General features: G+C 37.4%; 1 long non-coding RNA gene across 1 annotated transcript; it reads right to left on the reverse strand.

Annotated features, from left to right (window-relative positions):
* Positions 1–15,828: 15,828 nt before the first annotated feature.
* Positions 15,829–23,640, reverse strand: LOC150039479 (uncharacterized). Its single transcript, XR_016534352.1, has 4 exons — positions 23,019–23,640; positions 19,805–19,884; positions 19,161–19,246; positions 15,829–15,982 (listed from the first exon to the last, which is right to left on the reverse strand). It is a non-coding gene; the product is annotated as an uncharacterized LOC150039479 (long non-coding RNA).
* Positions 23,641–25,032: the final 1,392 nt, after the last annotated feature.

Genomic DNA, 25,032 nt, shown 5'->3' on the forward strand with positions numbered 1-25,032 from the left:
TAGTAACACTACCTGGCTTGTGGTAGCCAGTAAGTGTTTGACTAGAACAAATACTTGAATGGACCAAGGAAAGGAAGAGAGAGAAATACTAGTTCTAAAATATAATAAAAGCATAGTACAAAGTAGTGTCTGAATAATGTCATTTGTTGATAAATGAAGTTAATGTTTTAATAGCTCAAGAAATAACTACTAAGAAGACTGAACAATTTAGTTAAGAGCACCCATCATGATGTCTGATAACACTAAATCCTAATAATTGTTAGCTACTAAAATCTGGTATGGTATTAAGTAAAGCAATTTCATACTAGATGGCTGTACGGTCAGACGCACAGATGGACAGATGGATAGACAGTCAGACAAACAGATAGACAGATATATAGATGTGGAAGTGAAGATAGACATTATAATTTAGGAAACAACAAAGCATCAAATTCTCATTATCATAGCTAATGAGCTGCCAGACATGGACCACTTGCTCATTTAAGTAACTTTGTTTCCTTTTTAATTCCATGATTTTCTTTTGAAATATGGCCTGTAAGTATCTTTCACCAGTGCTATTATTTTGTACTGCATTATTACTTAGCTAGTTGCTTGAGTCCATTCTTTTCCATCAGTGACTTTTGTTTTAACTTAGTAAATATTAAATATATTCCTTCCAAATGTGCTGTGGATTGCCGCTTCTCAAATGTGCCTCTTTGTGTACAGATATTGGTAGGGCTGCATTAAAAAAAATCCATTCTTTGTTCTGGTAATAATGTTACACCTAGCCACTGTGGGTTGCCATACAATGCAGCTGGGAAATCATTTTAGTATATGGTATTTGTTCTCAGACACTTGCCTGTCACTTGGAATAGACACTTGTCTTTGATTTCATGTCATTTATCACATTTATTTATTTATTTCACAGTGATATAAATTATACACTTTGAGTATAGTTTAGAGGACCCATCTCTATGGGCACTGAGAACATTTGACTCAAAGTCACAAATCAGAAGAATATTGGATTCTCATAAGAGAGATGAGATGGCTCCATGTTATTTGAAAAGATAATGATGAGAGCAATTGTAGCTATACTAAATACCAAATGAGAAGAAGCAGAATGGAGTGCTTTAAGCAAAAATAGGGTTAAGAGAGAATTCACAAAACATGAAACCAAAAATAAGAAAAAGCTGCACAGAGATGAGTGTTGAGTTGTGCCATGACAGCTCAAAGTGGAGAAGAGAAGAGGAGAAAGAGCATCTGATAAATATAAAAAGAAAGTACAGTGAGTAAAATGAGAACAAAGGCAAGTGAGCATAAGACAAGAGACAATGAGACCATGTTTAAAAAAAAGCTATGATGGGAATATCATGTGGTGATGTTAAAAGATTTGGGAGAAATTAAATCGGAAACAAACTTGCAGGAGTTATTCAAATATATAGACCCTCAACACTAATACATCATTTTCTTCTATGATTTAGACAATGACCCTAAGAGAAACATTTTTATTATTTTTAATTTTATTTTATTACAATAAAATCAGGTTAGATTAGTTGACCCTCAATTAGTTGACACAATATTAGAAAGTATCTGTGTAGAGATGTAAATGCAGGTACATCCCTAAATCTGGCATTCCCTTCACTATTCCCCTTAATTATGTGAAAATATGAAAAGATTAGTCAGTACCATCTGATTGAAAATGATACTCTGTTCTGCATGGTGTTAAGAAAATGAAACTTTTTTGGCAAGGTAATACCATTGAGTGGATGAAAACTGAATTATCCCTTGAGTAGAAGAGATTGATTAATATATAATGTGTACATTGTCTTTAATAAAATAGTGGGTTTTTTTCATTCTGTTACTTTACCAATGAGCAATTCTTGTATAGATTTTAACCTAAAATTCTCTGAGAATATTCTAAGCTTCTCTATGTCATTATAACACTGAAAGAGTACTTTTTTTAAAAACTTTTTCCATTGGTTTGACATTTCTTTTTTCCATTGAATTATTATAATTCAATATTATAATAATATTTAATTGTCCCTCTTTCACAGATATGTGAAAGCAAACAGAAGAATCTGCCCATTATACTTCTACTGTTGGGCTAAGCTTGGTGTCTTGATTAACAGAGACCAGCAGGTTCTAGCTGCCAGGTCATTCTCCGAGACACTCAACACAGTTTGCAACTGGTGGTGCAATTTAGCAATTATGACAAGGGATGAAAAGATAATTGAGAATTTAGTATATTTGGATTCTGTTTGCAAAGGTGCAATTTCTGAGGAATCCCAAGCTCACTCATTGTACTTGATCCTTTAGGATAAGCCAATTAATACTCATTTACTCTTGGGGCCAGGGGTTTAGCCTAGTGGTAGAATGGTTGCCTAGCATGCATGAAGTCCTGGATACCACATACATAGAAAAATCCAGAAGTGGTGCTGTGACTCATGTGGTAGAGCTCTAGCCTTCAGAAAGCCTAAGAATAGGGCTCAGGTCCCAAATTGAAGCCAGAACTGGCAAAAAAAAATATTCATTTACTTTTTAATTCCAACTACTATATCCTCTATGACATTTATCTTGGCTAATGACTAATGTGAGATAAAATAACTATGTCTTATGCCAGAGATGAACAGTGCAGCAGAAAATTGGTCACAATCCTGATTTGAGGCCCTATCAACCTAGATTCTATTCTCCAGAGCCAAGGAAGGGTTACCTTGACACTGAAAAAAGGCTAATATCCCATAATATGTTACAGAATAGTCTGAATTATGGCTTTCTTCTGTTCTCCCTCTGGCAGTATGGGAAAGGTTTCATTTGGCCTCCTTCAATTTCCAAGAGGATTAAAGTAAAAATTATATAGTCAAGGGAACCATCGGTGGCAATAGAACAGAGTTAGTTAACCTTGACTAAAGTTAATTTAGCCATTGGAAATAGTAAGAGTTTGGGGTATGAAAGACAGATGTCATTTCATACTATTCTTTATCAAATATCTTTTCACCAGCTATAATGTGTTAATAATTGGCCTCTGATTTTTGAGGTAAAAGCTAAAGAACTTATCAAATGAAATATAATACAAATTGTACACATCACTCTGTTTCTTTGAAATTTTTTGAAGTTTATATGGTCAGTGTCAAGGATGAGCTTGCTGGTCTAAAGAAAATTCAGAAAATTCAGAAACATTTTGTTTTACAGTATTTTTGAGTTACAATAAGCACATTGAAATTATCTTACATTACCTTACTATTATAATGTTTGTGTTTCTGTTTTTATTTTTGTTTTTTTGCAGTCGTGGGACTCTGGGCCTGGGCCCTGTCCCTAAGCTCTTCAGCTCAAGGTTACCATTCTACCCCTTGAGCCACAGCACTTCTTCTGATTTTCTGGTGGCTAATTGGAAATAAGCATCTCATGGATTTTAGTGCCTGGGCTGGCTTCTATGAACCGTGATTCTCAGATCTCAGCCTCATGAGTAGCTAGGATTACAGGCATGAGCCACTGCATCTGGCTACTATTATACTTTTTTCTTTTCTTTTCTTTCTTTCTTTCTTTCTTTCTTTTTCTTTCTTTCTTTCTTTCTTTCTTTCTTTCTTTCTTTCTTTCTTCCTTTCTTTCTTTCTTCCTTTCTTTCTTTCTTACTTTCTTTCTCTCTTTCTTCTCTTCTTCGTCTCCTTCTTCTTCTTCTCTTCTTCTTCTTCTTCTTCTTCTTCTTCTTCTTCTTCTTCTTCTTCTTCTTCTTCTTTCTTCTTTCTTCTTCTCCTTCTTCTCCTCCTTCTTCTATTCTCCTTCTCCTCCTCCTCCTCCTCCTTCTTCTTCTCCTTCCCCTTCTTTTTCTTCTTCTTCCTCTTCCTCCTCTTCCTTCTCCTCCTTCTCCTCCTCCTTTTCCTCCTCCTCCTCCTCTTCTTCTTCCCCTCCCCCTTCTTTTTCTTCCCCCTCCTCCTCATCCTCCTCCTCCTCTTCCTCCTCCTCCTCCTCCTCCTCCTTTTCTCCTTCTTCTCCTTCTCCTTCTTCTTCCTTCTTTCTTCTTCCTTCTTTGTGGGTCCTGGGGCTTGAAATCAGCATGGGCTCTTTCCCTGAGCTCTTCAGCTCAAGGCTACCACTCTACTCCTGTGCCTTGGCCCTGTCACTGAGCTCTTTAGCTTAAGGCTACCACACTACCCTTGAGCCAAGGCCCACTTCCTGTTCTCTAGAGGTTAATGTGAGATAAGAGTCTCAGGTCTTTTTGTGCTGGGGTGGCTTTGAACCTTTATCCTCATATCTCAGCCTCCTGAATAGCTAATATACTTTTCTAAGAAGGGCAAAGATCTTATTACGTTTGATTTGGGCTAATAATAAACTCATCTGATTATGCACTATTCCTCAATAAACCAGACATAGTTAACATTTAGATGCAATATTATATACATTGTCAAATACTACTGATAAACAGTTATAGAATAACCTCTCTACATTTTCTTGAAATGTCTAAGTATATACACATACATTCACCCTGTATATACTCACACGCATCTATATATGTGCCTAACCAATTTATTTTTATACATTTACATTTGTAAATCAAAAGTAGAGAAGACATTTTAAGTTAGATTGGAAAGGGGATGAATGTGATAGGATTGTTTGACTCTTTGTATTGAGCTTAATTCAGGTCAAGTCAATTAACCACAGTGGGTTCCTTCTTGAACTCCTTTTTTGCAAATCCAGCCCAGGGTTGAAACTTATTGTTTGCATTAAGTACAATTGTTCAAAGGCTTCTGAGAAACTTCTGTTGTCCTCTGTAAATGAATATAGTAGTTCAGTACATTTGTGCTCAAAGGGGCATGGTGCTACAATTACACATTGTAACTATAATCCTTTAATTTTAATGTGTCTGTCAAAGATGCAAGCACAACTGTTGGGAGGCTCCAATCTTGTGTGCACAATATCAACCAAATGAAATGTTTAAATTTGAATTAATTGAGGAACAGTTTTTCTTCCATTACTTATTTTTCCAGAGAAGAGTAATGTCAAGACATTTCAATCAGATTCCCAATGAATGTCACCTTCTGCGGATAGGCTGCCTCCCTGAGATGAAGGGACAGTCAGGAAGTTACACAGGGATATAAGCCCAGGGCCAGGGAATGGCTGACATAATTTCTTCCTATAAAAGAAAATTAAAGGCTGGTGGGATGATGCCTCTGAATGAAGAAGCAATGGGAGAACCCTGTTGTGAATTTTTGGTATTAAGAGACAAAAGATGTCATCTATTTTGTGTGATCTACTTGTGTTGTTAGAAGAGTCAAGTGAGATAAAATATCTAAAAGCCCTTGAAAAAGTGTGGAAGGTGATATAAGAACACAGGGGTCCCTGTGTGGCCTACATAGAAGCTAAGATCTCTGATTAGTGTAGAAGCTGACCTCTGGGTAACCGAGAATCTGAGCCATCATCAAACTTTGATAATGCAGTGGTTAGTGGAAGGACTAATTTTCCTTTTTTATTAAGTGAGACAAAAGCTTTTTAAAATTTAAAATTATAGTCATATTTTTGGGGGAAAATAGTGATCCGTCAAATTGTTCTGGTCAGTACAGTCATTAAAAAAAAGGAATTTGGAATCTGATTGATAGCTTTTATTTAGAAAGTGATTTCCTGGCCACACTGTGGAATCTTTGTCAAGCTGAATGATCTGGACCCATGTAAGGTATTCAATATGTGATGCAGTTACAGGTATGAAACCAATGGACATAATATCTAGTATTTACCATGTGCCTGGAAATAAATATGAGGACAACTTTAGTTCCCTTTTCTACAGTAATAGAGGTCAGCATCTTGCTTAGTTTTGGACTCCTATAGGAAAATATCAAAGATTGGTTCATTTATTTTGAAAAAGACAGGTCCAAGATGAAAGCAGCCTCCTCTGTTAACTAGTGCTTTCTCTCCACACTGTCACAGGGCTGGAGGCAGAAAGGCAAGCCAGGAGGAATGTTATTTGCTCAAGTGTCAGAAGAAACATGCCATATTTCTTTTCTGTAAACCTTTAAATATAATAGCACTAGTTCATTTATGAGTTTGAAGAGCTCACCTGAGAACAGGGTTGATTTGGGGATTATTGCCCAACCACAACTTCTGGGGACACACTCAGAAGAGAAAAGCAGTAAGTGATGATCCGTGTGTGTTGTCTGAAGGATGGGGTCACATGCATGCAGAGAAACAATGTTTCAGGCCGATGGTGGATGTCTGGAGGTAGGACTTAGATATGGGCTTTCAATTGTCCTCAAGTATCAAGCAGTGCTGAATCCTACCAAAGTTGACACCTACTAATTTTGAGAAAAGTCACAAGGAAAGCTTGTGTTTTCTATGAAGTGATGTTGAACAGGAGAGTGCAGGAGTCTTAAGTCAAGACAAGCTAGACAAGTACATAGAAGTTTTCATAATAATGTTATGCTTTGTGTTATTGTTTGCTTTATTATGTTTATGCCAACATCCACAGAGAGACTCTCTGTTATTGCAGATTCTTCCAAGGTATAGGATTCCAAAGATTTAGTGCTCCTGGTTGTAATTTAATGTGTTTGGTATGATTGTCATCACAGTCGATGTGGTATAAGACACTGAACTGGAGATATAAAAAAACAACTTATTTAAAACTTTTAAACCAGACTAACACAGTCAGCTAAACACTAGTAGAGAAACAAAAAAAATAGAAAAATTAAGTATGATCCTTCCTGTTCACTCAGCAAAAAAGAATTGAATGTATTTTTTAGTATATGTAAGCAAAATGTTTTATTTTATTTTTGGCATAGTTTAATGTTTTTTCATAAATTTTTATAATGATGGGGAAGTATATTTAGGTTAAAAAATGTCAACTAGGCATTAATTTAAAAACCTGATCCTTTTCAAAGAATAAACTACTAAGATTAAGATAGTAGAAAAATATTAATAATGTGGTATATTGAGAAGTGAAGAGATCATAACTAACAAACACAGAAAAATAATGAAGGCACTGTGTGTGTGTGTGTGTGTGTGTGTGTGTGTGTGTGTGTGTGTGTATGGTGGAAGATACCTCATGAAAGAAGAAATATATATTTATAGCAATGGGAACTGAACTGTTCTCTTCAGATGCCCAGAGGTAATACATTACATGAGCAAGGTGTGAGTATAAAATTTTCTACTTTTGAAGCTTTATCAATTATAAAGGCCCTTCTGTGTTACTATAGGTCTACAAACACCTTTCAAAATTCTGTTTATGACTGTGCAAATTTGTTAGCAGTTGACTTTTCCTGCTTTCCCAGGCTTCAATAACCTTTAATTATATAGGAGGGCTTCATTTAGTTGTTGCGAATATTCTAGTAGGTGATTTCTAAGCTCTAAATTAAAGTCCCTAGATTTTTCCAGAGTTGTTGATCAGTGAAAGTATGGTTTTAGATGTATCAACACAAATCTTATCTTCTGGAATTTCATTGTGGGAGAACTGATGTACAAGCCAGCATACTAGCCTAGCTCTTAATAGTCTTGTGGTCTTATTATCCATTCTAGGGTATTCTACAAGATGCCAGCACTTGAATCCTCTAGGAATATTTAAATAATGTAATATTTGGACATAGGCCAATAATTCATTCCTTTTCCATAGAACAATAATCCTTGGCCAATGGGTCCAGAATTTAGACAGGATCAATTTTTAAAAGGATCCCACGTAAGAGGTAATCCTAGGTATTTTTACTTGTTCTCATTCTTCCCAATTTGTTTCTGTAGATCCCAGGTAGACTAACCAACTTCTGGTCTATATTTGTTACCCTGTGGATGCTTGTTAGTGGCAATCTGTTTTCCAATGTGGGCCCTTCTCTCACATGCTCCACTGGGATTAATAACCTTGGCATGCCTAATAAACCACTTCCTTAGGAAAGTCTTCTGACGCTTTGGAGTGTAGTAGACCTTGTTGTACTCTTCCACATGGTTATCTGTTTCTACTTTACTGTAATGTCTGGAATTGCAGGTCTTTTAAAAAACTATATACACATTTTTTCTTGCTAGAAGGTAATCCTCTTAATAGCAAAAAATATACATGTTATGGTGGCACTTCAATGCCTAGCAATCATTGTTCAAAAATAAACAAATCCATAGGCCTTTGATGATGGAGCCTAGAGGAGTTACCCATGGAAAAATCTGGTGCCATCTGCAGGTGCTGTGAGAAAGTGAGAGGGGGCATGATGTCCTCTCTCAGAGGCTCCTGAGAGGAAAATCCTTTGAAACTAGCCAAGGATTTAATATTGGTAGAGCATTTGTATTCACAGCACAGACTCCTCTCACAGATTGTTTTTTTACTGTTATTATAAAGGTGATGTAAATTGAGATTATAGTTACATAAATCAGATAGTGAGTACATTTCTTTTGGACAATCTCACCCTTTTCTTCACTCTCTCTCAGTTTTTTCCTCCCACCCCCACCCACAAGTTGTCTAGTTCATTTTCAACGTAGTGTTTAGTGATTACCACTGCTGCACTGGTTCACTTCCTTACCCTCCCAATGACATATAAATGAACATATGACAAAAAGAAGAGAAAACTTAAAACAGCAACGAAGAAAAGAATCTCTAGTTTCCATTTCTTGGAGCTCACTTAGATAAAAACTTGATGTGCTCAGAGATACATAGGCCATGGTACCTTTGTGTTCTGTTCTTAAGTCTATCTGCCTTTGTCTCACTGTGTGGGAATGACTTGAGTCTTGTCCCAGTGTACTTTAGACCTAGCTTCCCCATGTGAGATACAAGTTGTGTCGTTTGGGTCTCTGAACTTGCCTAACCTCCATTAACATGATTTGTTCTAGGTCTATTCATTTCTCCATATCTATTGCTGATTCTAAGTAGGCTGTCTAACTTTGAGCTAAGCCACTTAGTGGTTTTACTGTGGCCACTGTAATCTTTTTACCATCTTACCTTGCATCCCTACCCTAGTATCTTATTTTAGTGTTCAGGGGTCAAGAAAAGCAAAGTGAAAAGAGGGCACAGGAAGTAGAATGGAGACAGCAGATCAGGTCCTGCTCATCACTACAGATTTTCTTTCTCCTTGGCATGGCTTCATACCTTTTTTCCAGCTTTACAGAGCTGTGGCTGGCTATAGGAAAATAAGGCTTTCCTCTAGATAACATTTTCTAGTCTTATTTTGATATTTTTATGAACATCATATTAAATTATCTAGGGACATGCAAGCCTATTCTTCCTATAAGGGCTTGTGAAACCTGTACTATGAATCATTATATCTAATTTTCTTTCAAATCTACAGGCTTTTTATCAAATTTTATCAATTTTATTAATATCACTTGTAATGTGTTGGGAGCCAGAGTGGAATCAAACTGTACCTTGACTTGCATTGTCTTATTGCTTTCTGGCCCTATTCTATGTAAATGACCTGAGAATTACCATATGAATGTAACACCTGGAGGTTCCCTGGGTCAGGAGGAGGGAAGAAGGGGGAGTGGAAAATAAACGCGGCAGTCTCGGCAGTCTTTGCCTGGACTGCGGACATCCTGGACCCGGTGTGTCTGTCTCTCTTCTATTTCTTGCTAGTCCTTGCCCCCGATTTCAGGAACCCCAATCTGCGAACCCTGGTTTGCTGCCGGTTGGCCCCGGCATCTGGCGCCCGAACAGGGACTTGATAATACAGCTGCCTCTTGTTCATCCGCTGCACATCTTCCAGAAAGCCTAGCGACAGCATGGCGAGGCCGGCGAGCGGGGCACCAGCAGGAGACTGGGGCGGTGGGTGTGAGGGGTAAGGTTTAGAATCAGACACCATAGTGGCCTGAGGGTCATATTTCTTTCCTACTTCTGGGGGGGCTCTCTGCTCCGCTTCCGGAGCAAAGGAGGCGGCTTCCGCTGGCGTGACGGGAGTTCGCAGGGCCAGCGGGTGCTGGCGGCCGAGATTGGGTAAGGGATTGTGAAAACACTGCAACATGGCTGACGTTAAAGAAGCTATTAACCAGCTTGTGAATGTGAATCTTCATGTGAACCAGTGCTCTGTGCCAATGACAGAAACTGATGTCAGAAGTGAGTCTGAGCATCTCCATGTCACTATTGGTGCCACTGTACCTACTGGCTTTGAGCAGACAGCTGCAGATGAAGTGAGAGAGAAACTGGGGTCATCATGCAAAATCAGCAAAGACCGGGGCAAGATTTATTTTGACATTGCAGTGGAAAGCCTTGCTCAGGTTCATTGTCTGAGATCAGTTGATAACTTGTTTGTGGTGGTTCAAGAATTTAAAGATTATCAGTTCAGCACAGAGGTGTTAGGGAATTTGGGATTTATTACTTTAAGTTAAAGTTTGGAAATATGTATTAGAGATTTAAATGTAAAATTGTTCATTAACGTCAGAAATTTTGCCTGTCCTTTCTTGCAAACTGACACTAGAAATCTGATGGTAAAATGTGGATAATGTGATTAGTATTTTAAAGGAAAGTTTAAAGGTTTATCTCCATGCTATTGGGTATTTTAAAAAGGAGAGGAAACTAAGTCCAGACTTAGACTTTTGGTGCACTGATGTCTATAGTTCTTGAATTAGAGAAAAACTGTTATTTGAGTTTAAACTGTTGTTGGAGTTCTAGACAGTAATCTAAACTGCAAAAGAGCCCTTTTTTCTAAAAGGCAAGAGGAGTGCCTTGAGCCTTAGGGGGCCTGAAGGCAGAAGGAGTTCTTTGTGCCCTTAAAGGTTTTCCAATTGCAAATAAAGGCTAAGGTGTTAATTGTTTAAGCCAGTATCAGTAAAACTTATTAAGAACATTGGAAATGGGTTTCTAAACAATATTTGAAAGTGAAGTTGTCTTAAATGTTTAAAGAAAGAGAAAAAAGGAAAATTGGGACTACCAAAGTAATTGCTTAATTGCTACTTCAGCTTGCTCTTGTAAGTTACCTTATAGCAACTTCCAGCTAGCCCATGGAGAAGGACAGCAATCCTTATTCAGATGTAACTTTGGCTTTTACCAGGTTCTAGGTAAGCTCATGCTTAGAGACTATTTCTGTGTTGACCACCTTGTTGCTTTAATTGGAGTAACGTGGCCTTTTGTAGGACTCATTGATCTGAAAGCCACAGCTTTGAGCCTGCCCGGGCAAAGCAAAGTCCCTGTGAGACTATGGTGTCTAATCTGCCAGCAGGATGCTAGGACAGAGTTGTTTTGGAGCTTGAAGTGGCAGAGTGCTAGCTCTGAGCTGAAAAGCTGGGGGGAAGCACTCAAGCACCAAGCTCAGGACTCATAGTGGTAGGGTGCTAGCCTTGAGCTGGAGAGCTGAGAGACAGTACCCAGGCCCCGAGTTCAAGTACAGCAACCAACAAAGTGAAATGCCAATGGCATGTTTATCCCTGTGTGGAGAGACACTACTGGGACACGAAAGCCTCTGCTTGGATGGCAGAGATGGTGTCAGATCTTAGTCACTTGTGCTTGGCCAATCAAATTAATCAGAGCCGGGAGGTCATAGAATAGTTTGTAAGCATGCCTTACTAATGCCCGTGCCTTTCATAACTGGGCAGGAACTTGTCAATCTTCTGTGATAGTGGGTAGTTTAAAGTCCTAATTGAGCAAAATTTTTATTTTTTATTTTTGACACCAGCCACAAATTCAGGAAAAGTTTGTGGATCTGAGGCTTGTGTCTCTATTAATCTGTTTAGATCTGACAACTGAAGCATTGTTAAGGTTGCAGAAATTTAGTTCCCCAGACAATCAAGAAAAAGCCTTTGCAAATGGGTGCTAGGTAAGCTACACTATTGTAGCCAAGGATGGTTTGTGCAGTTGTTGAATGTCAAGTATGATCTCTAGTTTGGAGTAGATTGTTGTTCCTGGTGTCTAATCCTTGCAACCCCTTGATAAAACAGGCTGGGCTTCTTAAGGTCCCTGGTCAAGCGCGGAGACGGCGCCCCTGAGTCAGCTTGAAGAAGTCACGGAAGTTGAATCTCCGCCCATCAATCCCCATTGGACCAAGGGACCAAAGTCATTTTTGGAAAATGTGACAGGATAAATTAGGGGTATAGAAAAGAGTAAAAATTGCACTTGTGTTTCTTTTAAAATAAAAAACGGGGGACATGTTGGGAGCCAGAGTGGAATCAAACTGTACCTTGACTTGCATCAGACGATGGCTTTATTGTCTTATTGCTTTCTGGCCCTATTCTATGTAAATGACCTGAGAATTACCATATGAATGTAACACCTGGAGGTTCCCTGGGTCAGGAGGAGGGAAGAAGGGGGAGTGGAAAATAAACGCGGCAGTCTCGGCAGTCTTTGCCTGGACTGTGGACATCCCGGACCCGGTGTGTCTGTCTCTCTTCTATTTCTTGCTAGTCCTTGCCCCCGATTTCAGGAACCCCAATCTGCGAACCCTGGTTTGCTGCCGGTTGGCCCCGGCAGTAATGTACAAGAATCATGGCAAACCTAAGAACTTTTTAACCATATCATGATTATCTTAAGAGTCTCCTTGTTGGGTGCTGGTGGCTCATTCATACCTGTAATCCTAGCTACTTAGGAGCCTAAGATCTGAGGATGGCTGTTCAAAGCCAGCCCAGGCACTAAAGTCCATGAGACCCTTATCTCCAATTATCCACAAGAAAACCAGAAGTGGGCTGTGGCTCAAGTGGTAGAGCACTAGCCTTGAGCTGAAGAGCTCAGGGACAGTGCCCAGGCCCAGAGTTCAAATCCTAATAGTAAAAAGGAAAAAAAAATAGTCTCCTATTTTTTTAATTTTTTGTATCAATGCTGGTCTTGGGCTTTGAACTCAGGGCATGTGCTCAGTCCTTGAGCTTTTTTGCTCAAGACTAGCACAGTACCACGTGAGCCACAGCTCCAGTTCATTTTTTTTTAGAGAATGGAAAATACGAGTCTCATGAGAATTTTCTGTCCTGTCTGGTTTCAAACCATGATTCTCAGATCTCACTTCCTGACCAACTACAGGCAACAGTGCCTGGCTAGGTCTTCTGTTCTTATATAAATCAGAGCGTAATAGATTACTTTTTTACCACACCTGAAATTCTTATGCAAAACTAAGTGCTCAGCAATCTATTTTCTGAAATAAGATGCACATTAATGATAGACAATTCTAACCTTGTTGGCTTGGGCTTATGAGCTATATACCTGATTATAGAGATTTAAATGTAATCAATTTTAATAGCCTCAAGAAAATCTGTAATATTTTCTAGAAGCTAACGTCCCAGTGATGTGATACTTTATCTCTAGGCAAAGGATGAAGAGGGAAGCATTTGTCAACTAGATAGGATATTCTCTTCTATAGGATACCCAGAGTTCATTGCCCCTGGCTTCTTTCTAGATCGATCCCATTGTTCGAAATGAATCATGCTGTCACAGCTGTGAAGAATGATTGGAGTTTTGTAGTCAGGACTGGATATAATGGAAGTGCCCTAGCAGCTTCCTGGGCTCCATCAGGACAGGAAGATTAAATTTGAGCTCCAGTTTTGAAATGGTAAAAAAGCTGTTTGACTGCATTTTCAATATGTTTATCAGGAGAAAGCTGTAAATACGAGATAACTCCTGAAAGAAATTTAGAAGTTGAAATGAGCATCTAACAGTCTGAAAGGAATCTGCTGCCGTTGAACATTACTCATGTTTCTATTGCCGAGCACCAACACTGCACTTTTCCTCCCAGAATTATTTTTAACTAGCTTGGAAGTCATCCAGGTTTAACTCCTCTCCAAAGCAATTCTGTAAATGTGAGAGGGGCTAGCTAGGTTCTGATTCAAAAGACAGGTGTACCTGGATGTCTTTTGTATAGCTGTGAATATCGACAGGATGGTTCTCACTTATCATTCTGCAGTGGAACAGCTTAAGTGTGAAATGCAGTTCCTTCCAAAGGTGATGAAACCAGCAAGGCAGCTCAAAGGTAAAGCCATGCTAATGCACACATGCTTATTTTACTTTTTTCTCTCCTCAGAAAATATTCAGGTAATAAAATGAAAGCTTTAAGATGGGAGACATTAGAGACAGCAGTACATATTCAGTAGGAATGACAGTTCAAATTTAACATGGAAAACATGTTTAATACACCAGTGCAAAATAAATACAAGATAAGCCACATATAACTTCATTTGAAACGTGCCATGAAATAAATTGGCTATTACCAACTCATGGTTTATCAAGAAAGAAAAAAAAATGACTATACATTAACGAATGAAGAAAAATAGGTGGAATCTGATCTAACAATTATTTCTGATGGTCCTTTGCCTCTTATTTAAAGAAAAAAAGCTAAATTCCATTATGTCTTTTTCATCTGCTATCACATTGATATTTTAAATATTCAAACATTATAGCATTCTCACTTATAGGAATATTACAGACTTCATAGGAAACTTAGACATTTGACTAAGTATGTTTAAATAATGGGACACCAAAATAGATTAAATATTTAGTATATTGAATATATGCTACAATGAATATATATATGTGTGTGTGTGTTTATTGTTTGTGAAAATTGCTTTTAAAATAAATGTTCATCTTGAGTAATGTTTTCAAAAGAGTTTGTTTACCAAGTGGGAAATCTCCAATTTATTCAATTTTTAGGACAGTTTCAAGAATATACTGTTAATTAAGACCAGTCCCAGTGTAAAACCTCACATACCATTCTTACCATAAACTACTCAGTCACCTGATTAATTTATTATTACTGTTGATACTATCTGTCTGGTTCAATGCAATCCACTGAAAGGATTGGATTTATTCACTAATTTCTATGAATAAAATAGAGCTTAAAGGACTACCTGTCAGGCATGATGGCACATACCTGAATCCCAGATATCCAGTTGATTAAGACAAGAGGTTCTTTTAAGCCCAGGAATCAACTGGAAGCCATTCTGAATAACAGAAAGAGACTCTTTAAAAAAAACAAAAGAAGAGAAGGAAAGAAGAGAAAGAGGAGGAGGAGGAGAGGAAGAAGAAGAAAGTTGGAAGAGGTGGAAGCAGAGGCAGAAAGAATAGGCTGAATTAAATAAGAAATTAGATTTGGGAGTAGAGCTGTGGCTCAAGCTTCTTGATCTATCCTTGAGCAAAAAAAAAACAAGCACAGGGACAGACCCATGTCCTGAGATCAAAGTCAAGGAACATCCCTCACTTACACACACACACACACACACACACACACACACACACACACACACACACACATGCACACACACTAGAAGTTTAGGTTATTAACACTGTAAATCAAGCAGGCTTGAAAAAAACAAAATGTGACTTTTAAATTTTCTATTGAGCTGGACCTGTGGGCTCACACCTGTAATACTAGCTTCTCAGGAGTCTGAGGATCAAGGTTCAAAGCCAGCCTGGGCACAAAAGGATCTGAGACTCTTAGCTCCAATTACCCTCTAGAAAAGTATGAAATGGGGCTTGGCTCAATGGTAGGTTGATAGATGGTAGGCTGAAGAGCTCATGGACAACACCCAGGTCCAGAGTTCAAGTTCCACAACCTGGATATCTTTATCAAAATACCATTTTATTGCACATTAGAAATTATTTACCTATGAGTTATAATAGAATTATGCTAGGAATCATCATTTCATTGGAGGTTTGTGTTTTATAGACACATATGTGATGAATAAATGTTCCTCATAAGTTATCATTTTAGTAACAACAGAAATCATTTTCATTTTCTTTTTTTGCCAGTCCTGGGCTTGAACTCAGGGCCTGAGCACTGTCCTTGGACTTTCTCAAGGCTAGAACTCTACCACTTGAGCCTCAGCACCACTTTCGGCTTTTTCTATTTATGTGGTACCAAGGAATCGAACCCGGGTCTTCATGAATGCTAGGCAAGCACTTTAACCACTAGGCCAAACTCCTGGTCCATCATTTTCATTTTCAAATGAAACCAATCCCTATGAGAAGGCTTTCACAAAATTGTATGACACAATTTGAAATTACCTTTATTTTTCCTCCTTTCTGGAAATTGATTATTGCACCACAATTTTCCCATTCCTTGAGCTGCCATCTGGATATTTCAGACTTTGTGGTCCAGAAGTCAATCAACCTAATGCACGACTGTAGCCATCTTCAGAAAATCCTCACCTGCAGCGTAAAACATGATTAATTTCTTGACAGGTACACTTGAGTCTTTCTCTTGTCCCCCTAGTCTATCCTCACTCTTAGGAGTTTTGTGTGCTTTTCTTTCATCATCTACATGGAAGAGCCACTGTTCATAAAACTGTCCTTGTGAAGATTTATCTCTTATTATTAGTTTGCTGTGCTGCAAAATCTACCTTATGTACAAATAAATGAAATGAGCAATCTGAACTGTAATAAAGAGATTTAACACAATATTTGAGAATATTGATTGAGACTGTTGGTCTTTGTTTTCTTCTTCTTTTAAATTTTTTTCTCATTTTAGTGTAGATTTAGGCATCTCTTTACTATACCTTTTTACAACTGGGGAGTGGAGGGAATTAACTTGGTTTGATAGAGGCATTAGACAAAAAAAATAGGGAATTCTGGAGAAGAAATTAATGACAATTTTCAAAATTTAGGAAATAATTATAACTTGGATAATAAATAAATATTACTTTTATATGGTACGTTGCATAAAGACAGTCCTATTCACCAAGTAAAACATATTGGTTATGGTATATTCTGGTGAATTTATCTGTGGATAAATAGGTAAAATATCAATATATGAATGCATGATGTTTTCTGGACAAATGTATGAAATACTGGTTAAAATTCATTAATCTGAAAAAATAGAGGTTAAATCATCATAAATTCAGTAAGTCTATATGTGTATAGATTACACAGAGAAAAATAACCATGTCTGTTATACTATATAATTCTGTGGAGCTTGTGAATTGGCTATGCTTGTAGTTTTCTCAGATGTTTCTTGTTGTCTGTGCTATAAGCCATACAGGATACAATTGAAAAAAAATACTTTTAAGTGTGAAGTACCCTTCGTGACAAATATATTTGGTGACAGTTTTAACTGTAGAATGATTCACAAAGATGACTTCTAGGATGGCTTCATGTTAATAGAAAAATAAGTTCTATGCACAGTATGTTTGAGAAGCACTGACCTAGTGGCTTTCCTCATATTTTAGTGCTTGTGCAAAATGGTAGTGGACATGGTGAGTTTTCTTTTGTTTTTGTTTTTTTTTTCTTTTTCTGTTTTGCCAGTCGTAGGGCTTGAACTCGTGGCCTGGGCACTGTCCCTGAGTAATTCAGCTCAAAGCTAGTGCTCTACCACTTGGGCCACAGCACCATTGACTTGGTAAGTTTCTAAGAATGTGTCCTTTTCTAAAAGTCATGGAACCAGGTGGTGCTTTTTTTCAAGATAATATTAGGCTTTCTTTTCTGTGGTGTAGGCTTTTTATAACTAGATTAAAGAATTCTGGAAATGTAGTTATCATTTTCCATCACTGGTTATACAGTTGAAGACATTATTAGCAATTATTTGTTTTATGTTAACTATTTGTCAGATATATCACAATCCAAACATGACCAAGTCTTGAGATCCTTTGAGAGATTCTGTAGAAATGATTGAGCAGTCAGTATGCAAATTCTAAGTGGAAGATGTATAACTGTAATATCAAGCAGAATTAGGTAGGTAGGTAGGTAGGTAGGTAGGTAGGTAGCAAAAATCGTGTTCTCCTCCCTTCAGGGTTTAATGACTTACTGGAGGCATTCAATCATTGAAGAGGCACCGAAGAAAGTTTCTTTAATTTTTTTGAACCTAAGAATCCTAATCTCTGCAATTGTCCTAACAACTGCCATCCTTACTTTTTTTTTTCTTGTGTCAGTTGTGGTGCTTGAATTCTAGGCCTGGGTGCTGTCCCTGAAATCTTCACCTCAAGGCTAAAACTCTAACCCTTGAGCCACAGCACCACTTCCAATTATCTGGTGGTTAATTGGAAATAAGAATCTCATGGGGGGCCGGGAGTTTGACCTAGTGGTAGAGTGCTTGCCTAGCTTGCACGAAGACCCAGGTTTGATTCCTTAGTACCACATACTTAGGAAAAGCCAGAAGTGGTGCTGAGGCTCAAGTGGTAGAGCTCTAGCCTTGAGAAAAATCCAAGGACAGTGCTCAGGCCCTGAGCATAAGCCCAGGACTGGCAAAAACAAAACAAAAAAAACCCACACACACAATTAAAATATCTGGGGCCGGGAGTTTGGCCTAGTGGTAGAGTGCTTGTCTAGCATGCATGAAGACCCGGGTTTGCTTCCTCAGTACCACATATGTAGCAAAAAAAAAAGCCAGAAGTGGTGCTGTGGCTAAAGTGGTAGAGCCCTAGCCTTGAGAAAATCCAGGGACAGTGCTCAGGCCCTGAGCCCAAGCCCAGGACTTGCAAAAAAAAAAAAAGAAAAAAAATCTCGTGGGCTTTCAAGCCTGGGCTGGCTTTGAACTATGATCCTCAGATCTTAGCCTCCTGAACTAGGATTATAGGTGTGAGCTACTGTTGCCTTCCTTTCCCTTTGGAAAAAGATGACAATAATACATTTGGAGATAATTTTATGTGTTTGAAGATCTGGAAATAATAGTAATAACTATAATATATATGAATATATGTATATATGCATATATGTAATATATATATAAATACATATATTATAAGGGATGGTAGTAAGGCAAGAAAGAAAAGAAACCTGGACTGATAAAAAAATTATGAGAGAAAAACTTTTCTCTGTGTATTTTCATACAAAAGAAAACCTTATAGATGTTAGAAATGCCTCCTATTCCAAAAAAATTCTTTTGCAATACCAGTTATGATGAAAAACTTTGAGACAGTTTACCTATAGGAAGAAGTGCTTATTTAGCACTAATTTAGTGAGATTTGAGCTTTAAATAGCCATCTTTAGTTAGGACCAGATTTTATTCTTCTCTGTAATATACTGGAAGGGGTAGGTTTGGACAATTTGAGAGACGATTTTTTAGCTTGAGTCTTGCTCTTCAGGTACCTTTTAGTTTAAGCATCAAAATACAAATTTATTCTTGAATATTTTTCTCTAAAGAGACTGAAAGATCAATGCATTTTGTCAATCTTTGCTTTTTAATTCCAAGATCTACCCAACAAATTGACATACAGGGAGAATAAAATTTGTTTTCTGCTAGCACTTAGTTAATGGTATCTGCAATAGGAGGATTCCAAGGACTTTTTAAGTTGGTCCTGTTATTATTCGTATTGCAAGGTCACAGAAACTTTGAGCTTAATAGCAGGTAAAAGATGGCTTAAACTTAGGAGTCCCAGGGAACTTTTGATCTTACCTTTTATCTCCCCTGAAGTCTTCTTTTATTCTTTGTTTGGCTCCACCATTTACCAACTATCTTGTCCGGGAAAAATTGCCATTGGCCTGGCAAAGGACACAGTCAAGTCGATACTGATTTTATATAAATTAAATAAAAGGGTTGTGCTTCATCTCTTTGACAACAAAATTACATGAGGCTCACCTTAATATCAGAGCTTGTTACATTCCCAAAAAGCTGCATAGGAGGAGCAATGTCATTTGATGCTATTAATGGCTTAAATGCCTTCAGGTTTGGTCATTCCTTTGGATCTACTTCTAACTTTACCAAACCAAAATGTTTAAGCATGAAGAAGTCATTGTGAAGACATACTCAAGGATACTTTAGAAAATGTGAGGAAACAATGATTCTTTTAAATGATAAATACTGCCTGTATTTGTTAATCACAGAATGTACCTATTATCTGTGTAACTGGTATACCAAAGAAAGCAGAAAAAAATGACTGGAAGAATGCCATGTAGAGTTTAGAGCACAGGCTGTTTTTCTTTGATATAAGGAAAACAAGAATATAATATACTATGGACAGGACATACCATGTATTACTTTCCTGCTTTTTTATATAAAAATGTCCACAAACATATCTTAAAGCAATACCAATATATTACCGCACTCTCAGAAGTCTGGGTACAGTGTGTCTAAGGTGGGTCCTTTCTTGGTACCAAGATGGTGGCAAAGCTGTTCCATCCTGGAGATGAGGAGTGGATATTAGTTTGTGTCGTCATTCAGCTTATGATTAAATTTAGTTCCTTTCAGGCCCTAAGGTCTACTTAAACCTTGAGGTCTACACTCTTGTTGGCAATCATCAGTAGCTGCATATTACTTTCCCTCCTTTCTTTTCATGTCCTTTCTCATACCTGCCCTCATGAACAAGTCAACATCCTCTTATACTTTACATCTCTCTGATTCCATAGCCTTCTGAATCTCTCTGAACTCCACAAACATTTCTCTGTTTTGTGCCATTAGATGGATCCCACTAGAGTGGGATCCTCTTCTTATTTTCACATCCATAATACTAACTACATCTTCAAGTGACTTTAATCACAAAAAGTTATATTCATAGGAACCCAGGACTCAAGTAGTAGAGTGCTAGCCTTGAGCGGAAGAGCTCAGGGACAGAACCTAGGCCGAGAGTTTATGCCCATGACCAACCAAAAAAAAAATAGTCTGCACAAAATAGAGATTTCAAGGGCCTGGAATTTGGCCTTTTGGTAGAGTGCTTGCCTAGCATGCATGAAGCCAGCATGATATAGAAAAAGCCGGAAGTAGTGCTGTGGTTCAAGTGGTAGAGCTCTAGCCTTGAGAAAGCCCAAGGACAGTGCTTAGGCCCTGAGTAAAAGGACTGGCAAAATAAAAAGACATTTCAAGAGCTGCATAAGGGCAGCTATATTAGGAACCAAGGGGACCATTATACTCTTAGGGAGCAGATGGTATAAAAGTTCCACAGTGTTGACTAATATTTACAATGTCTCAGAACTCTTGAAAACTATCATATTTAGAATATTTTATTAGTCAAAGTTGACTTTCACTTTTTGTACAACTTTTACTTTTTTCATATATTTTTTATTGTAATTAATAGAAGGGTTACATGATATTTGCCAGATAGATGGTGCATTAATTCCCATACATTGATACCCTTTCACATGTCTTGGTCCCCTATAACTTTTACTTTTTATTAATTACAATTTACCATTAATTAAGTAATTATAGTTATTGCTAGGAGAAAAAATGCAAGCAATTGGTCTATGTATGTCCCACTTCCTTTCCCAAAACAAAACATCTTTAACTAATCTCCTGTGAATTTGGTATCTGGTAAATAGAATACTGACTTTGGCTACAAGCAAAAGACTTGTTGCTCTCCTTAACAGGATGTCACTGGGTGAGGATTACCTGTAGTGAAGACAGCATGAATATAAAGCAAGGATATTTGTGTATATCCTTTGCGCACTGCCACCAGATGGCATGTCAAATGTTTATCTGAAACCCTTAATAGCTATAACCTTGAAGTCACTTAGTAAAGGTGGAAAATAAGTAATTTGATTCCTTCTAGTTGGATTTGAAAAATCTAATACTCACAGCTGTTGGAGATAACACAATCACATACTTAGAAATTCAAGTACAACATGGACATAAAGATATATTCTAAGTTAGACACTGGTGATTCATAATTGTAATCTTTGCTCAATTGGGTGCTGAGTTCTAAGGATCATGGATCATAGCCAGCCCAGGCAGAAAAGTCTATAAAACTCATCTGAAACTAACAACCCAAAGGTGAAAAGCAGAACTGGGGTCTACGTGGTAGCCTTGAATAAAAAAGCTAAGAGAAAGCATCCAGGCTAAGTTCAAGACCTAGTATTTGCACACACACACACACACACACACACACACACACACTAAAAATAATAAATTATTAGGCACATTATAGATTTTGCCTGTACCGAGAGAAAATGTTCCTAACTCAGTATGTTGGTAAATAATTCCAGTCTCTCTCATACAATGGTAAAATCAGAGCCACTTTTTGAAGCAGTGAAAATGCCTGGTGTAATTTCAATAGTTATAAATCAAAATTAAGCCTAGAAAACTGGACTCATAAATAAGTGCAGAGACTCCAGCTGGTTTTATTCTAAAGGCACTCTCAGATCCATTTGCATGAAGCTGACATGAGTATGGGAAAAGGGAATTCTATTTTAGTACAATCAGTTAGGAGCAGTCCCCAGGATTTAAATTTCCTAATAGGGAAATATACAGCAATTAATTTTTAAAGATTGAATTACTAAATGGAGAAATACAAGTTCTTATTTGCCCTTTGATGATTGTTTCTGTTCTGTGGAAAATTTCTAGGATTATATATGAAGATTGAGGATAAGGAATTCTTTCATTCAACCACAAAGTCAGTAAGACAAAGCATGTAACCTACATTTTCGTCTAATCAAATCTGCTGTTTCTTTGATGAAATTGGTTTGGTGGGCTTTTTCTCAGCTTGAACTTAACCACATAAAATGAAACTTCATAGATTCTGACTCTAAATTCTAAAGATTAGAGAAAAATTAACCATCCTGACTTTTCTGTTTTAACCAGACTGCTCTAAGACTTAGAATGAATTACTTCAGTAAACAAACTGAGAAGATTGTGAAAGACCACAAAAACAAATAATTTCAAGAATTTTTGTTGTTTATATCAAATGACTTATCTGTGGCAGTTAATGTAGAGGTTCACCCAGTTAGTTCCAATTGTATATTAACTTTTCCAATGAAAGAGAAAAACGACTCAAAGAAGTAAAATAACTAACCTAGCTGACACAACATGTAAATGTAGGAGACAAAGTTAGGAAATCCATCCCCTTTCAAATTCCTAATATCTTTTGTTTTTCTTAGTCAACTATATGAATATTAGGAGTGTCATTTTATTTATGTAGCCATTTATATGTTTATACCTGATGTCTCCTACTTAAAAGTACTATAAAATCTTTACTCAATACACACTTTTATTTTTATTCCTCAAAGTCTAAAATGCAATGCCATGAAATACACTTTTTTTTTGCCAGTCCTGGGCTTGAGCTCAGGGCCTGAGCACTGTCCTTGGCCTTTCTCAAGGCTAGAGCTCTACCACTTGAGCCTCAGCACCACTTCCAGCTTTTTTGTATGTATGTGGTACCAAGGAATCGAACCCAGGTCTTCGCTCATGCTAGGCAAGCACTTTAACCACTAGGCCAAACTCCCAGCCCAAGAAATACACTTTTAAGTTCCTATTATATCTGCACTTTTAGAAATAAGCAAACTATATCAAGTTGAGTTAATAATGCAAAAATTTGATCCTACTTACTGTCCTTTTCCTTTTCCATATTTTCCTTTGGTAGTTAATGGTAGTAGAACTATTTTTTTAAGTTGTAGAAATATCACAGTTCATTTACTCAGCATGTATTTCTGGAGCACAAACCATTATGATGTTCTGTTTGTAGTCATGTGTTTGCTTATTTGCTGATTTATTTTGCCCTTTGTACCAAGTGTAGATAGGAAGAAATGCAACAGTCCCCCCACAATGAGCAGAAGGGACATGATTGTATCCTGAAGAGAACCTAGAAGAAGCAAGGAGGCAGCCAAAACAGGCTAGTTAATACCCAACTCTCAATGCCAGATATGGCTATATTTTGCCAGCTCTAATCTTGATACCTCCTATGTAATTGGTTAGGTAGAATTAGTTTAGGTAGATTTTTTTTATTACCAGGTATTTGCTCTTTACCATATCCTCATTCAGTGTTTTCTTACTTTAACTTTATTCCTCGGGGCTTTATCTATTCCTTATTCAGATGTTTTTACTCTTTTGGATGGATTTTTGTTGTTTTAATGTTTGTTTTTGTTTTTGTGCTGGTCCTGAACTCATGGATTAGGTGCTGTCCCAGGGGCTTATTGCTCAAGGCTTGTGCTCTACCGCTTGAACCACAGCTCCATTTTTGAATTTTTGGTGGTTAATTGGTGATAGGAGTCTCCTCGACTTTCCTGCTTGGGCAGACTTCAACTGCAATCCTCAGATGTCAGACTCCTGAATAATTAGCAAATAACTAGCATTACAGGCATGAACCACCAGTGCCCAGCTGGATTGCCTTTTAAATGCGCATTTTCCTGTGATGATAAAAGCCGTCACGTAGCCTACAACATAGTCTGTGGGAGCTATTGCTTTCAGGACATGCAGCAAGCTAATGTTTATTCCCCTTACCTTGTTTGTTATTTTCCTTTTCAATGTTTCAATACTAGTAGCAGAGGCACAGATGACTTAACATTTCCCACTTATGAAACCCCTTTACAGAGTTTTATCTCTTCCAGATCGAGCATTTAAAATTAACTATGAGACTTCTCTATTGTCCTTGATTGGAATGCTGGTTCTGTATTCACAAAATGAACATTTTGGCTGGCAGCTGAAGAAACAATGATTGATCATGGTACTTTCAAGTTGTACTAACATGAAGAGCTGACTGATGAGAAGGGATGAGAGTATTTGTCTAAGTACTGCCCCAGTAGAGTAACTCACAGTACCCAAAGAATATAGAAGGAACAGAGAAAAGGAAACAAACAAAAAAAACCCTCCCCTTAATTCTTAATATCAGGTCATTATTGCTGACACATTTGATGAGATGGGGAAAATAGGCTTTTTGTTAATGTGTCATAAAATAAATAGGAACGACATAGTGGCAGATGAAAGCTTTTGCTTCTCTCCATTTTATCGCTTTTAAATGTGGCTTTTCACATTCTGATTAGAATTTTAAACATGCATGGGAATTAAGAAGATATGGAATTTATGAAAAAATGATCTCCACCAAGTAGTTTCTTAGGCAGATTGGAATGCTTTGACCTTGAAAAGATAAATCTAGAACAAGTTAAAAACAGTGCATTATATTGCTGTGAACATATACAACTCCTAGCGTGTTGTATATCACAGATTAACAATAAAATAGAACAATCAAAATATGAGGATGAGACTGACTTTCAAAACATGATTTACTAATGCAATTTTGAATGATCCCAACTGTATTTTGTTCCATTTATGAAAGAGATCTTGCCTTTCCTAATAAAGATCACTCAGATATAAGATAACCAAAAAGCAAATTTTTCTAAGTTCGGCTTATTTATGTTCTAGTAAAAGTAAAGGAAATTAGTAAGGATTAGGATTTCCAGTAAGGATTTGCTAGTTTTCTTTCTTGTTAGTTTCTAAAGCCTTCCCAAATGAGTATGAGATAAAAATTGAAAGCTTTATAGATGAGTTTGGGTAACCTCCCAATAGAATGCTTCAGTTGATGCGCAAGAAAATTCATCTATTTTCAAATAGGAAAGACCTTCAAGGA

The sequence above is a fragment of the Megascapheus bottae genome, unplaced genomic scaffold (genome assembly GCF_031878675.1).
Source record: "Megascapheus bottae isolate mThoBot1 unplaced genomic scaffold, mThoBot2.hap1 HAP1_SCAFFOLD_139, whole genome shotgun sequence".
Classification (NCBI taxonomy): Eukaryota; Metazoa; Chordata; class Mammalia; order Rodentia; family Geomyidae; genus Megascapheus; species Megascapheus bottae.